This window comes from Nelumbo lutea, chromosome 4, assembly GCF_056320005.1.
Source record: "Nelumbo lutea isolate HS-2025 chromosome 4, American lotus-T2T, whole genome shotgun sequence".
NCBI lineage: Eukaryota > Viridiplantae > Streptophyta > Magnoliopsida > Proteales > Nelumbonaceae > Nelumbo > Nelumbo lutea.
In genome coordinates this window covers 96,809,270-96,822,085 of record NC_142687.1, presented here as the reverse complement: position 1 = coordinate 96,822,085, position 12,816 = coordinate 96,809,270, and the positions used below count along the sequence as shown (strand labels likewise).

General features: G+C 36.6%; 2 long non-coding RNA genes across 2 annotated transcripts; one reads left to right on the top strand and one right to left on the bottom strand.

The window, feature by feature from the left end:
- Positions 1-36: 36 nt before the first annotated feature.
- On the top strand, positions 37-7,594 carry LOC148862042 (uncharacterized). The gene is made up of 4 exons (XR_016112326.1): positions 37-495; positions 6,311-6,383; positions 6,517-6,762; positions 7,059-7,594. It is a non-coding gene; the product is annotated as an uncharacterized LOC148862042 (long non-coding RNA).
- Positions 7,595-11,079: 3,485 nt separating this feature from the next.
- On the bottom strand, positions 11,080-11,666 carry LOC148862041 (uncharacterized). Its single transcript, XR_016112327.1, has 3 exons — positions 11,545-11,666; positions 11,378-11,457; positions 11,080-11,214 (listed from the first exon to the last, which is right to left on the bottom strand). It is a non-coding gene; the product is annotated as an uncharacterized LOC148862041 (long non-coding RNA).
- Positions 11,667-12,816: the final 1,150 nt, after the last annotated feature.

Below are 12,816 nucleotides of genomic sequence, written 5' to 3'. Positions count from 1 at the left end.
GGTTAGAGGTTAGAATGTGGAAGTAACGAAGAAAACATATATATTTACATTTTACAGAGCAACCTAATCTGATTTTGAATCCTCTGTTGGTGAACGTTGTGGTGGTTTCGTGGAACGTCTTTTTTATTCTCTCTTCTTGCTTTCTTTCTCACGCACACTCTTTTCTTCTCTTTCTGAACTTTCAGTGGTATAGAAAGACACAGACCTCCAACTTCGCCTCTGAATTGTATGGGTTTACAATTTAAGAACCGTTTGTTTTATTGCTGTTGTCGGGAGAAGCAAATCAAAAGGAAATGCTGGCGTTTCGTCATGCTGGAATTGGTTTTGGGCACCATCTTCTTGCCGGCGGTGGTGTTTTGTGGATTTCAAAGAGCCTGAAGCTCGAAAAGCGCCTTCGTGTGGACCAGAGAGTTGAGCTGAGTGAGCTTAGAGCTCGTGACAGGGTAAGGCACCGCCGAATCTTGCAGTATGGGATCGTCGATTTTCCCATCCAGGGTACCTATAATCCTTACAGCATCTTGCCTTTAATTCTTTTTTGGTCCGTGGTTGATTTTAAGCTATGGATTTAATTGATGATGGTGTTTGGCTTCCGCGTCTTGTTCTTGAATTCGTTTTATTTTGCTCCTTAATTTTCTCTTCTTGATGTAATTTATATTGATGTGCTTTTTGATATTCTTTGCTTCTTTACTGTTTTCCTTTTCTTTATTTAATGGGTTCTGGATTTGGTGGTTCTTGATGTTCTGAGGTTCTTTAGTTTTTAAATTGACAGCTATGTGGGTCTATACTGTTCTTTCTATTTTGATGCTTCTGATGTAGTTCATAGATGGGTTTCCGAAGATGTTTATTCTTCTTTTCTATTTGTTTATTTTCTTCGGTTTTTGATCTCTTTAGCGCTCTACTGGGTGGGGACCATGGGGTGACCATTTTCTTCGGCTTTTGATGCTTTTGATGTAGTTCATAGATATAGTTCAGGACCAAGGGATGACCATTTTAGGAGGTTTGAATCCAGACTTAGATGTTTCTCCATTGTATGCTCTAGTTCAAAACGCAGTGAATGAGTATTAGTTGGATGCAAGCCTTTGTATTTATGTTATGTGTGCATATACTCGTGGTTTCTAACATATATTGTTCACTGTAAAAAGGTTTTATAGATAATTATGATGTATACATGAAAGCATTATTCTACTTAAAATAATCGCCCATTAAATTATTATTCTTGATGGCATGTAAAACTAAGAACCTAAGCATATTTAACAAATTAAGAAAGTTCTTATATATGTTAACAATTGACACTGCTCTCATTTTTTGAATGGTAAAATAGAAATTTTATTAAATAGAAAAAAATCAGTTATATGCAATAGGTGACAAGGTGGCACCTAGCTTACAAAACATAGCATACTGAACTAAGGCACAATCCAAACTAAGACTGATACAATTTACATCAACTGAATCTCAAGCATGCTCTAAAAATTTTCCCCCAAATCTGATCTGCTCACTTGATCAAAAATCTGGTAACACCCATACCCAATCTGCGATTAACTTCCCCACCAGAGCCACCAGAACTTCTGTGTTCTTGAATTTGTCTCCAAAGGTCCTCTTGTTCCTTTCATTCCACAATATCCAACACACAACAAAGGGGATACTATCCTTGCTTTCCTACTTCCCCCAAATCTTGGCCAGGCAAAGAAAATTTCTGCTACTGAACTTGGCTGAATGGCTCTTTTCCCGAATAAAGAAGTGTAAGAACTCCACATGATTCTTGCAGTCTTGCAGGTGGAAAATAAATGTAGAACAGATTCTTCGTCTGAATTTCACATGACACAAATGCTTGCCATATAAAATCCTCTACCCTTCAAATGGCCAGTTGTTAGGATGCTGTCCATGGCAACCCTCCTATCACTTTCCCCAAGGCCCCTCACGTTCCAGCTCAGTACCTCATCCTTCCTTCCCTCTTCCACGCTCCTTAGAGCAGCTCTTTCTCAATTCTCACATATCCTCTTCTAGCATTTCTTGTTCGCCCCCTTCCTCATCCCACTCTTTGTTAAACCCACTTAGTTCCTTTCTCTTACCCTTCTCCCTCTTGTCCTTTTCAAATTGTCTGAAGGCTCTTCTTGCAAATTCCTCTCCCCCCCCCCCAGAAAAACAATCCTAGGGACTTACCTATTGAGACTTCCCTTTCCGCAAGTTTGTCAATCACCACTACATCTTTTTGAGCACTCTCCAATCCACCTGGCTTCTCACCCCTTCTCCACTACTCCTCCCTCTCCCTTCTTCGATCCTCTTGCTCCTCTTCCGTATCTTTTTCCCCTGACTCCTCTCCTTCTTTGATGCCTAGCTTGCCTCCTTCCAATCTTCTCTTTCAAGTGTACACTTTTTCCACCCGACTCCTCCTTCCCTTCCCCTCGTCTTCTTCTCCTCCTCCCTCAATCGATGCTCTCCCACTGACTTGGAGACTAAAGGAATTTAAGATTTCAGAAATTCATATCTCTTCCTCTTGGGTTGCATAGAATGAAGTTTAGCATTCCAACTCTCAAGATTTCTCTGTTTGGTTGTTGCTGCACTAGACTCACCTTCCAGGCTCACCTTTCCTAAGACCAACAACCCTTTAGTCACTGGATTTGGACAATTGTCATGCTTCTGTGTCATAGTCACTTCCCGGTTCTGTATCTCATAAGACTAGTGTTTTACGATCAATAGTTTCCCAATTAAGCCAAACCCATTCATCTTCCTAAGCTCCTAAGTTCTTGCTCTTCAGTCTATTCCAGCTCAACCTTTTGGTTGTCCGTTTCTGGATTGAGCCCTTTTCCCTCCTAATTTCCCAAACCTCTTGTTTGGAGGCTCGATTTTGCTCTACCTAAGATAGACAGTAGTTGGGATTTCCTTGTAAACATTGTAGAGTGTGAATATTTGAAAAGGGCATTATCCAATTTTGGCCCATGCTATCTGGGATCTTGGGAGGGGTAAATTGGATAGTCCTAATTCTTAACCTTCAGCATTTTCTTTTGCCCAAAGTGGTTGCTCTCACTCTCACAATATGGGGGTGCACATATTTCTCATATCCATGAATAGTATTCAGGGAATTTTTCAAGCAGTTTACTTTTATCCAACCCATGCCTAACACTTCATTGTGAAAAGTTGTTTGTTAAATATGGTTGTTAAATAACTTATGCTCACATTTTGAATGTTTTGGCAACTAAGCTTTTATGTAGTGGCTAAATAGTGGGGATAATTTTAAATGTTTTCCACATTGCAAATGCATTTATGAAATTCTTCTTTGTTATTTCTCTTCATTGGATATGGTGTCATGACTTAATATATTGCAATGTATTTATGAGTTTGTGTACACACTACGTAGATTACATTTGAAAATGAGTTTAATAATGACATTTCATGTTGCCAAGAAAGTGGAGAATTGCCTACAAAACCACAAATCATGTAATACAAAATTAGGAAAAACAAGTCATTTATACTTCACATTTACACAGCCTCCAAGACCTAAAATTCAAGAGGTCAATGGGTGACACAAATAGAGCTAGTGGGTAGACCAAAAGGGACATAGGTAGAAATAGTAAGAAATGATTTAGGCACTAATAATTTGACAACGGATATGTCTTTAAATGGAATGGATTAGCGAATCAGGATTCATGTAGCCAAGGATAAGGAATGGATGATAATGATGATGACATATTAGGGATGCCTGTTTACGAAGTAGCCTAGCTTGCTTGGCCTGCAAATTTTTGGGCCTAGGTAGCCATATTTTTCCAAGGCCTAGGCTAGCCTAGACCCACAGTAAGCCTGCAAAAAATGCAAATTTGTGATGCTTAGCTATATCAAGTTGATATTAGTTGTAACCTCAAAATGGACTTTCAGCTTGCATCCGTTAATTGTAGCCTTAGAATGGACTTTCAGTCAAATTTTTATCCTGATATAATTGATGTAATTGCAGATCTGTAGATTTAGAATTGTCTTAAGAAATCCTACAACTTGTCTGTGATGTTTGGGCACACATTAGACTTCAATATCTTAATACTTAAAATTATTATGTTAAGCATATATAATTATTATTTTATTATTACATAGTTATTATTATTTTATTAGTTTTTAATAATTAATATCTTAGTATTTATCATTAATTTATGAATATTTCATTAAAAACTTATTATTTTATTATTAGTTTATTAATATGCTGTTATCTTTTGTTTATAATTTTCAAATTAATTTATTATTATTTAATAAATTATATGTTAGTATTTTATTATTTAATAAATTAATATCTTTGTTTTTTACTATTAACTTATTATTGTTTTATTATGGTATTATATTTTATGGAATATTTTACCAATGTTTTTAATCATTAATATACTCTTATTTTATTATTATTATCTTATTACTAAATTTATAATATTTTATTATTCAATTATTATTGTTTTATTATTATTTTATGATTATTTAATTATATTGCATTAACATTTTATTATTATATTTAATAACTAATTTATTGATATTTTGTTATAGTATTATTATTTTACTAGTATTTTGTTAATAGTGTAATAATGTATTATTATTATCTTATTATTATTTTAATAATATTTACTAAGATATTGAAGTCTAATGTGTGCCCAAACAACATAGACAAGTTGTAGGATTTCTTAAGACAATTCTAAATCTACAGATCTATAATCACATCAATCATATCAAGATAAAAATTTGACTGAAAGTCCATTCATTCTAAGGTTACAATTAACCGATGCAAAGTGAAAGTCCATTCTAAGGTTACAACCAATATCAACTTGTTATAGCTATGCATCACAGACCTGCATTTTTTGCAGGCTTACTATGGATCTAGGTTGGGCTAGGCCTGGGAGAAATGTGGCTACCCGGGCCCAAAAATTTGCAGGCCAAGCAAGCCAGGCTACTTCATCAACAAGCATCCCTAGCATGCCATCATCATTGTCATCCATGCCTTATCCTAGCTATATAGGGTTGGCTACATGAATCTTGATTTGCTAAACCATTAAATTTAAAGCCATATCATTGTTAAATTATTAGTGCCTAAATCAGTTCTGACTACTTCTAACCATGTCCCTTTTGGTCTACCCCCTAACTCTTCTTGTGTCACCCATTGATATCTTCAATTTTAGGCCTTGGAGGCTCTGTAAATGTGAAGTATAACTGGCTTTTTGTTTTTTATGATTTGTGGTTTTGTTGGTAATTCTTCACCTTCGTGGCTAAATGAAATGTCATTATTAAACTCGTTTTCAAATGTTATCTATGTAGTTTGTACACAAACTCAAACTCCTAAATACATTGCAATATATCAAGTCATGGCACCATATCCAATAAAGAGAAATAACAAAGAAGAATTTCATAAATACATTTGCAATTTGGAAAACATTTAAAGGTATGTCCACTATTTATCCATTGAATAGAAGCTTAGTTGCGAAAAAGTTCAGAATTTGGGCATAAGTTATGCAACAACCATATCTAATAAACAACTTTTCACAATTAAGTGTTAGGCATGGGTTGGATAAAAGCTAATTGCTTGAAGTGTTCCCTAAATACTATTTCTAGGTGCTCTATGTGCACTCTCAAATCGTGGGAATGAGAGCAGCCGCATTGTGCAAAAGAAAATGACAAAGGTTAGTAGTTAGGACTATCCAATCTATCCCTCCCAAGACCCCATGTAGCAGGGGCCACCATTGGATAATGGCCTTTTTAGATATGTGCACTCTCTACATTGTTTACAGGGAAATCCCAACTATTGTCTATTTTAAGTAATTTGAGATGCAATTACTTAACATATATCATGGAATATAGTGTCAACTGTTAACATATATAAGAACTTCCTTATTTATCTAGAGATAAAAGATAATCTGCAACAACTAATCGATTTATATCAGGATAAAAATTTGGCTGAAAGTCCATTCTGAGGTTTAGTTAGTTCTGCCAACTCTCGACTTCTCCAACAATCTTTTTTTCATCAGCAATTGTTTTGTCATTAAACTTCCTATATTTTTTCAATCATCAGTAAACTTTCTACATTGTTTCAGATTCTCTAAAACCTTTCTACTTTAAGACATTGGAAATGCTTCCTTTCATTTTAATGAAATGTCAAACTGTTGCATAGCAGTTCTGCTGTCTGAAACAAAAACATGATATAGGTGACCACATTTTGAATGATGTAGATGCAATGTAAATATCAATAATCATGCATGTACATTGGCCTCAATTTTTATATGAGTTATTAAGGCTGTGATTTGGTAAGCCTGACTAAATAGAAGAAAACTAATATCTTTTTTTATCACTGCAGACATTGTTCTAAGACAAAAATATTTTTGTCTATGATGTAGCTAATCAATGCATTGGTTGGGCTAATTATGACTGTAAGTTAAACGGACAATGCATGTCCTTCAAGTTTTCCAGGAAGAGTGTTGATTAAGTTGTACATTTACTTTTCGGGTTCATTGTTTGTAAATGTCTCCACAATTTCTCATAAGAATGAATTTATCAACACAGGACAGCTAAGTGTGAGTGGTTCATCAGAGATTGCACCATGCAGATTGATATCAAGCAATACAGTGGCTATGGTGTTTCAATTGCAATTGCATCTTTGTAGGCGAAGGATTTGCGTAATATTGGTCACAAGATAGTTGTGTGCGAATGCACGATTATCTATAACAGTAAATTTATAGATCACAATATTGAGCTACAAATCCCCAATGTTCACAACGCAGGTAGCTGGAGCTATCTTCTTATACACAGGTAATTACATAGAACTTTACCTCCCCTTCTCATTTCCAGCCATTCTTGTGGGTCAAACAACCCTGATACACATATTGGAATAATCCTGAAGTAAGTACCTGAATGAAAGCCATGATCCAAGAGCAACTCTTGAATTTCCTACTACACATATTGGAACAAAGCCACCCAAAGTTGCTTTTTACAGCTCCAGAGGATCATCTGCAATTTGCAACCATGTTCTAAAGCCTGACCTCATAGCCCCCGGCTCCTTTGTTCTTTTACATCTTGCCCTCTAATAAGTCCTATTGTGAATGAAGGATCAACAAAATTGTTTAGCAACTTCAACATCATGTACGGAACCTCCATGGCTTGTCCTCATGTGGTGGGAATGGCAGCACTTCTAAAAGCAGTCCATCCTGAACGGAGTCCAACGGCCATTCAATCTGTCATGATGAACATAGAAGATTCACACAATACCACTCTCAAACCCATTACAGAACTCCTAGACAGCGAGCAACCCACCAGACCTCTAGCCATGGGAGCAGGTCACCTCAATCCTAACAAGGCGCTCGACTTTGGACTTGTATACGATGCAAATATAGTGGACTAATAGAGGCTTCTCTGCGCTCTGAATTACACTAAGAAGGAATCAAGAAGATAACAAGGTCGTCCTCGAACTAGTTAGCCCATGAAGCACAAACGTTTGGTGATTCCTCTTCAAACTTCAACCCAAGAACTCTTCCTTATGATCTTGGTGTAATTCTGTCTAGTGATTTGTGGGGACGTGCTACCCCCCCTCTTGTGTAGCCCCTTCCAATATTATCAAAAAAATAGTGTGTTTCGTTGGAGGTCACAAGCAAGGTTCAAAGTATTGATACACCTCCCTGTATTGTTGTTGATATACTTACAGGAGAAAAGCTCAGTCCTGGTACAAGTACTTTAAGATGGATGATAAGGACGTAGGCCACACCTCCTTGTTTTGGTGAAAATTTTTTAATAATGAATGATGTGGCTTTAACATCCACTTTGAATAAGTTATTGTAGCTATAACTACGGGTGTAAATGTACAATTTGAGCAGGCTAGGGTTGAGATTTTTTTCAAATTTCTTATGGGCCTTGCCTGAAGGCCCAAGGCCAATGCAGTGTATAAAATGCTAATTTTGGCACCCCCACCTAATTTAATGGGATCCAAAATTCTGTCTACATGCAACACATTAGTCATGATTTCTTTATTTATTTTTTTTTTTGTCAAATGCTCTTAATGGACATTTTTTTCAAAAGAACGAAACTGCATTACCTTCTCTATATGCTGAGATACTACTGCCCTGATTTTGGATAACCATATTATATTTACCAGCATTATATGCTAGCTCATGGGCAATTGTATTAAGAGTTCTACAAACATACTTGATATATATAGTATTAAAAAAGTCAAAAGGTTAGTGGCAGCTTCCTCGAGGTGTATCTCTTGCCAGTCTGTGCATTCTTCTTTTCCATTGATACTATTTACAATACTTTGGGTAATCAGACAAGAGTTGCAGATTTGATTTTCATTGAGATGCTTTTTCCAGTCCATGGATTATTGCCCACCCTTTAGCTTGAAGACTTGAAAGCAGCTCTGTTGAAATCATAGATCAATAATCATTTAGTAAGACAATACCTGTCCCTGCTGTTGCCCTTGCTGGGTCGTATTAGCCATCCATATAATTATAGACATCTGTGTTCTGTTGAGAGTCTCCCCAGGCATTGTCTGCTGCTCGTTCAGAGTTGTCAATGGGTTCTAGGTTCTATGTATGAATCAGCTTTCTCTAGCAAATGTATGGGATCAAGTATGTGCTGTTGATGGATCTTTGCATTATACATGTCCCATATGAGTCTGAAAATGATGAAAATTTTGGCAAAATACCTCTGTTTGAGGTTTGATGGCAAGATTTTTAACCTTGCTGTTATCCTATCAGTGACAAACTGACTCAGCTATTTGTTATTTACTTCCTCGGGGTTCATTCCAATTTGGGCTGTAAGCCAGATAGCCCTCACAGAGAAACACTGAAAGAAGAGATGCAGCCATGATTCTGTAGCAGCATCATATAAAGTTCAGAGTCCTATTTCCAGGGAAAAAAGGAGTATGTCTCTGGTTTTCACTCCACCCCACCATGACTTCTACATGAATATTTGAAACCTGAAGGGCACTTTTGTTTTCCAGATGAGATTCCAGTTCTCATGTGGTCCAGAGGTGGATGATAGCTGATCTATAAAGAATTTGTAGCCTATTTTGACACTGTATAATGCTTTTCTTGAACTCTTCCATAAGAGTTTGTCTGGGTCTGTGGATGAAATTCTGTAAGTTGTATGATATGGTTTATTGTTTCTTCCTCAAATAGCTCCTGTAGTCGGGGGTGGTTCCAATGCCCTTCTTGGTTCCTTGGTTCACTGACCCTTTCTATATGTAGTTGGCCTTGGAGGTTAGCTTTGAGTGTTGGGGTGCCTTTTGTATGGATGGATTCCAAGGGTCAAGTGGGTGAATGGATTTTCAATCTTTTAGTTGCCAAAACAGATTCCCTTTCAGCTGGTCTGAGAAAACTACTACTTGTATCCACCACCAAGAGTCCCTTGGTTTTTTTGTTAGCTTGAAGATAGACTTGGATTTGATATACTTTTGTTTGATGATTTTGGCCCAGAGTTCTGATTTGGCTGTGAAGAGTCTCCATATCTGTTTTTGAGAAGAGAGCCTTGTTGAATTCCTCAATTTTCTTGATTTTCGGTTTTACAGATATGGTGCCACGGGATTGAGTGTAAGCTTTGTTTGTGTTGTTTCCTTCCCATCAGAACCTCTTCTGGATTCTTTCAATTTCTTTAATTGTTCTTTTCTGTAATAATGAGTGGGACATTAAGTAGGTGGGTAAGGCTTGTAACACTATTTTCACTAGTGTAGTTCTCCCTGCTTGTGACAACAATTTTGCCTTCCAAGTAGCCAGTCTAGTGTTAATTTAATCCACAATTTCCCAATGGTCATTTTGTTCACCTTGGAAACATAACTTGGCTCCCAGATATTTTTCTTGGATCTACATGTGTTTCATTCTGAGAATTTTGAGGAGTATTTTTTTTCCTTTCTTCTATGTATTCATCTACTGAACTGAGCCCCTGCTTTTTTCCATGTTAATTTTTTTCTCCCGACCAGCTTCCCCAAGCGTTGCCAGTATTTCTTTGACCTTCCTTAACTGATCTGGTTCAGCCTTATAGATTATAAGACAGTCATCTGCAAATAACAGATGTGATAGTGGAGGACCATTTCTACATAATCTTATACCTTGCAGCTCGTTATTGTCTTCAGCTTTCTATAAGAGGCCAGACAGTGCTTGCATTCCTATAATGAATAGGTAAGGTGAAAGTGGACCACCTTGTCTTATCCATTCCTAACCAGAAAAAAAAAATCTTTTAGGGTTCCATTTATTTTAATTGAGAACCTTGGTGTTTGAATACAAAAATTCACCATTTTGCACCATATTTCTAAGAATCCCGTCTTCTCCATCATTTTTACTAAAAATCCCTTTGAATTCTATCATATCCCTTTGACATGTCTATCTTCAGCATGGCCCTTCCTTTTCCTCTGCACTGTTTCTTCATTTTGTTTGCTATCTCTTGTGCTAAGATGATATTATCAACACCTTGCCTGCCCTTAATGAATGCAGCCTAGTTTGGAGCTATTAGTTTTTCTAGTTTTTAATGCATCCTTGACACATATTTTACAAAGTTTCAAACTTAAACTAAAGACCAGAAGCAAGCAGCCTACAGTTTCAACCTCGCAGAGAACTTCACCAGGAGAAACCTTATCACCTTCTTTCATCAGCTATCGTGCAATGCTACCCAGTCTTAAGAAAATCACTTAGTAATGACAATAAAGGATCCTTTTTCAGTGTCAATATCTACATCATAACAAAATTGAACCTGTGTGTACCTCTGCATTGTAGGAGAGAGAGAGAGAGAGAGAGAGAGAGAGAAGGCATTCCAATCACTTGGTGTGGAGGAAGCTCTGCAACCACATTCCATACAAAAATTAGTAGTATGGGTTACAAACTCAGTGCACTATGGGAAAAACATCAAAATGCTAAAAATCAACATTATAAGGAAAGGTAAAGATGCATATTGGCAAATCAGTTTTAAGAAGCATATGATGGATGCATACAGATGCTCCAGAAAATCTAAACCATGGATATACTCAGAATTTAATAGATATAGAGATGAGATCTGCTGAGTGCGCCAATCAGCAATAGACAGCTATTTCTTCTGGACTCCAGAGCTCCACTTGACCCCTGTGCACAGGCCAAAACCATAACGCGTAGGATAGACAGCTGGCCGTCACTAATTAGTGTGCACAGAACAGATCCAAACGTATGCAGAAGGTTGGAATATTTATATCTAACAGACAAATAGCCATCAATTGTTTCTTCTTGTTCTGCACTTTCAGATGGATCCCTAGGGAGTTGAATCGGATTTTCGATAGTTTAGCTCAGATTCTAATATAAAATATATATCTAGACAAACATGAGAAGAAACCTCTCTAGGATGTTTTCACTTAATACAATAGATAAATATACTGAACTTTCAAAGCCAAAAAGGGTTAAAGAATTCAAATCACCTGAGTATAGATAATGTGAACCATGCTAGGACAGCTCACCTGGACCTGCTAAAAAACCTCTTTGCTGGCATGCTTGTGGACTGAAAAGGGATAAAGTAACCAAGCATTTATACATCTGAACATCAAGAGAAATATGAATAAAATGCAAGAACTTGGCCATAACAAACCCTGAAAAGCCTTGGTTGAAAATTGATCCTGCCACAGGAATGCCCATTCTCACTGTTCTTGAAATTGGTCCTTTAAATTCTCCTACAGCACATGACTAAGCAAGAACACATATGGATAAAAAACATTTCACACTTGGGAGAATATAAAATATATTTTAGTTGAGAAAAATCAACAATGAATGATGAAGTAGAGTTCAACAGAATGCAATCACTATTGAGAAGTCAGGACACTCTGTTACACAACTGTAGTTTAACCTGTTGATTGTACTTGGAGTGCCTCCAATGAAAGAGTAGAAAGTCCCATCCTTCTTTCCAGGAAAAGAACCATGTCGACAACTCCTCATAATAATATCTGAAAAGATAGAGAAAAACTACTTAAAACAGACCAAACAATAGAAACAAGAACAACCAACACCCCAAGTCCAGATAATGACAGACACCAAAAAGCCTATCCACTTGGAAAGCTAAGCTGTGGAGCATAAGCAAATTACTTCTCTAATCATAACAAACACAACAGTAAGTACAAATTCATATTTATTAACCTTTTATTAGTTGATAACTTTAGTTATGCAATTTGTTTTTCAAACAAATCTAATATACTAGAAGTCCTCAAAATGCAGCCATTTCTCTCCTTCTAAATGGACCATCAAAGGGGAAATCCGAGTAATTCCTAAAATTACCAATTTATCATACCTATATTCCCACCGGACAAGCAATGAGCAAATGCTTGTTCTTTTAGACAATGTTTTTGAAATTGGTAAAACATAAAACATGCACAAAAAAAATCGTATGATGGATATAGCTATGTGAATACCAATTTTTATCAAATTACTTTTTTGGAAGTCAAAGCTTAAATTTTGAAAACATTGGGAAATGGGACAATACGAATATTTAAATAGAAAATTTGAAATTAACGCTGTCAAACTAAGAAAGTTGGATTCCTTGTAAACTACAATAATTATACCAACTTTTACTGCTAAATACTAATGCAAAGCCTTGCAATTCAAGGTTTTCAAAGCTATTATACTTAATTTGAGAATGAAACTAGAAGAAACCAATGCAATACATGGGCTGATGTTAAAAGATGCCACGGAGTGAATGTAAATAGCCTCACCGAGAGTAGGGGTGCAAATCGGGTAGGTTGGCCGGGTTTATGGTCAACCCAGGTCCGACCCTAAAATTTGAGTTTAAGTACAAAACCCTAGGTAAAGCCTGATTTTTCCAACCCGGGCCCAGCCCACACTGTAATTTGATGCATTTGGATTGGGCTCA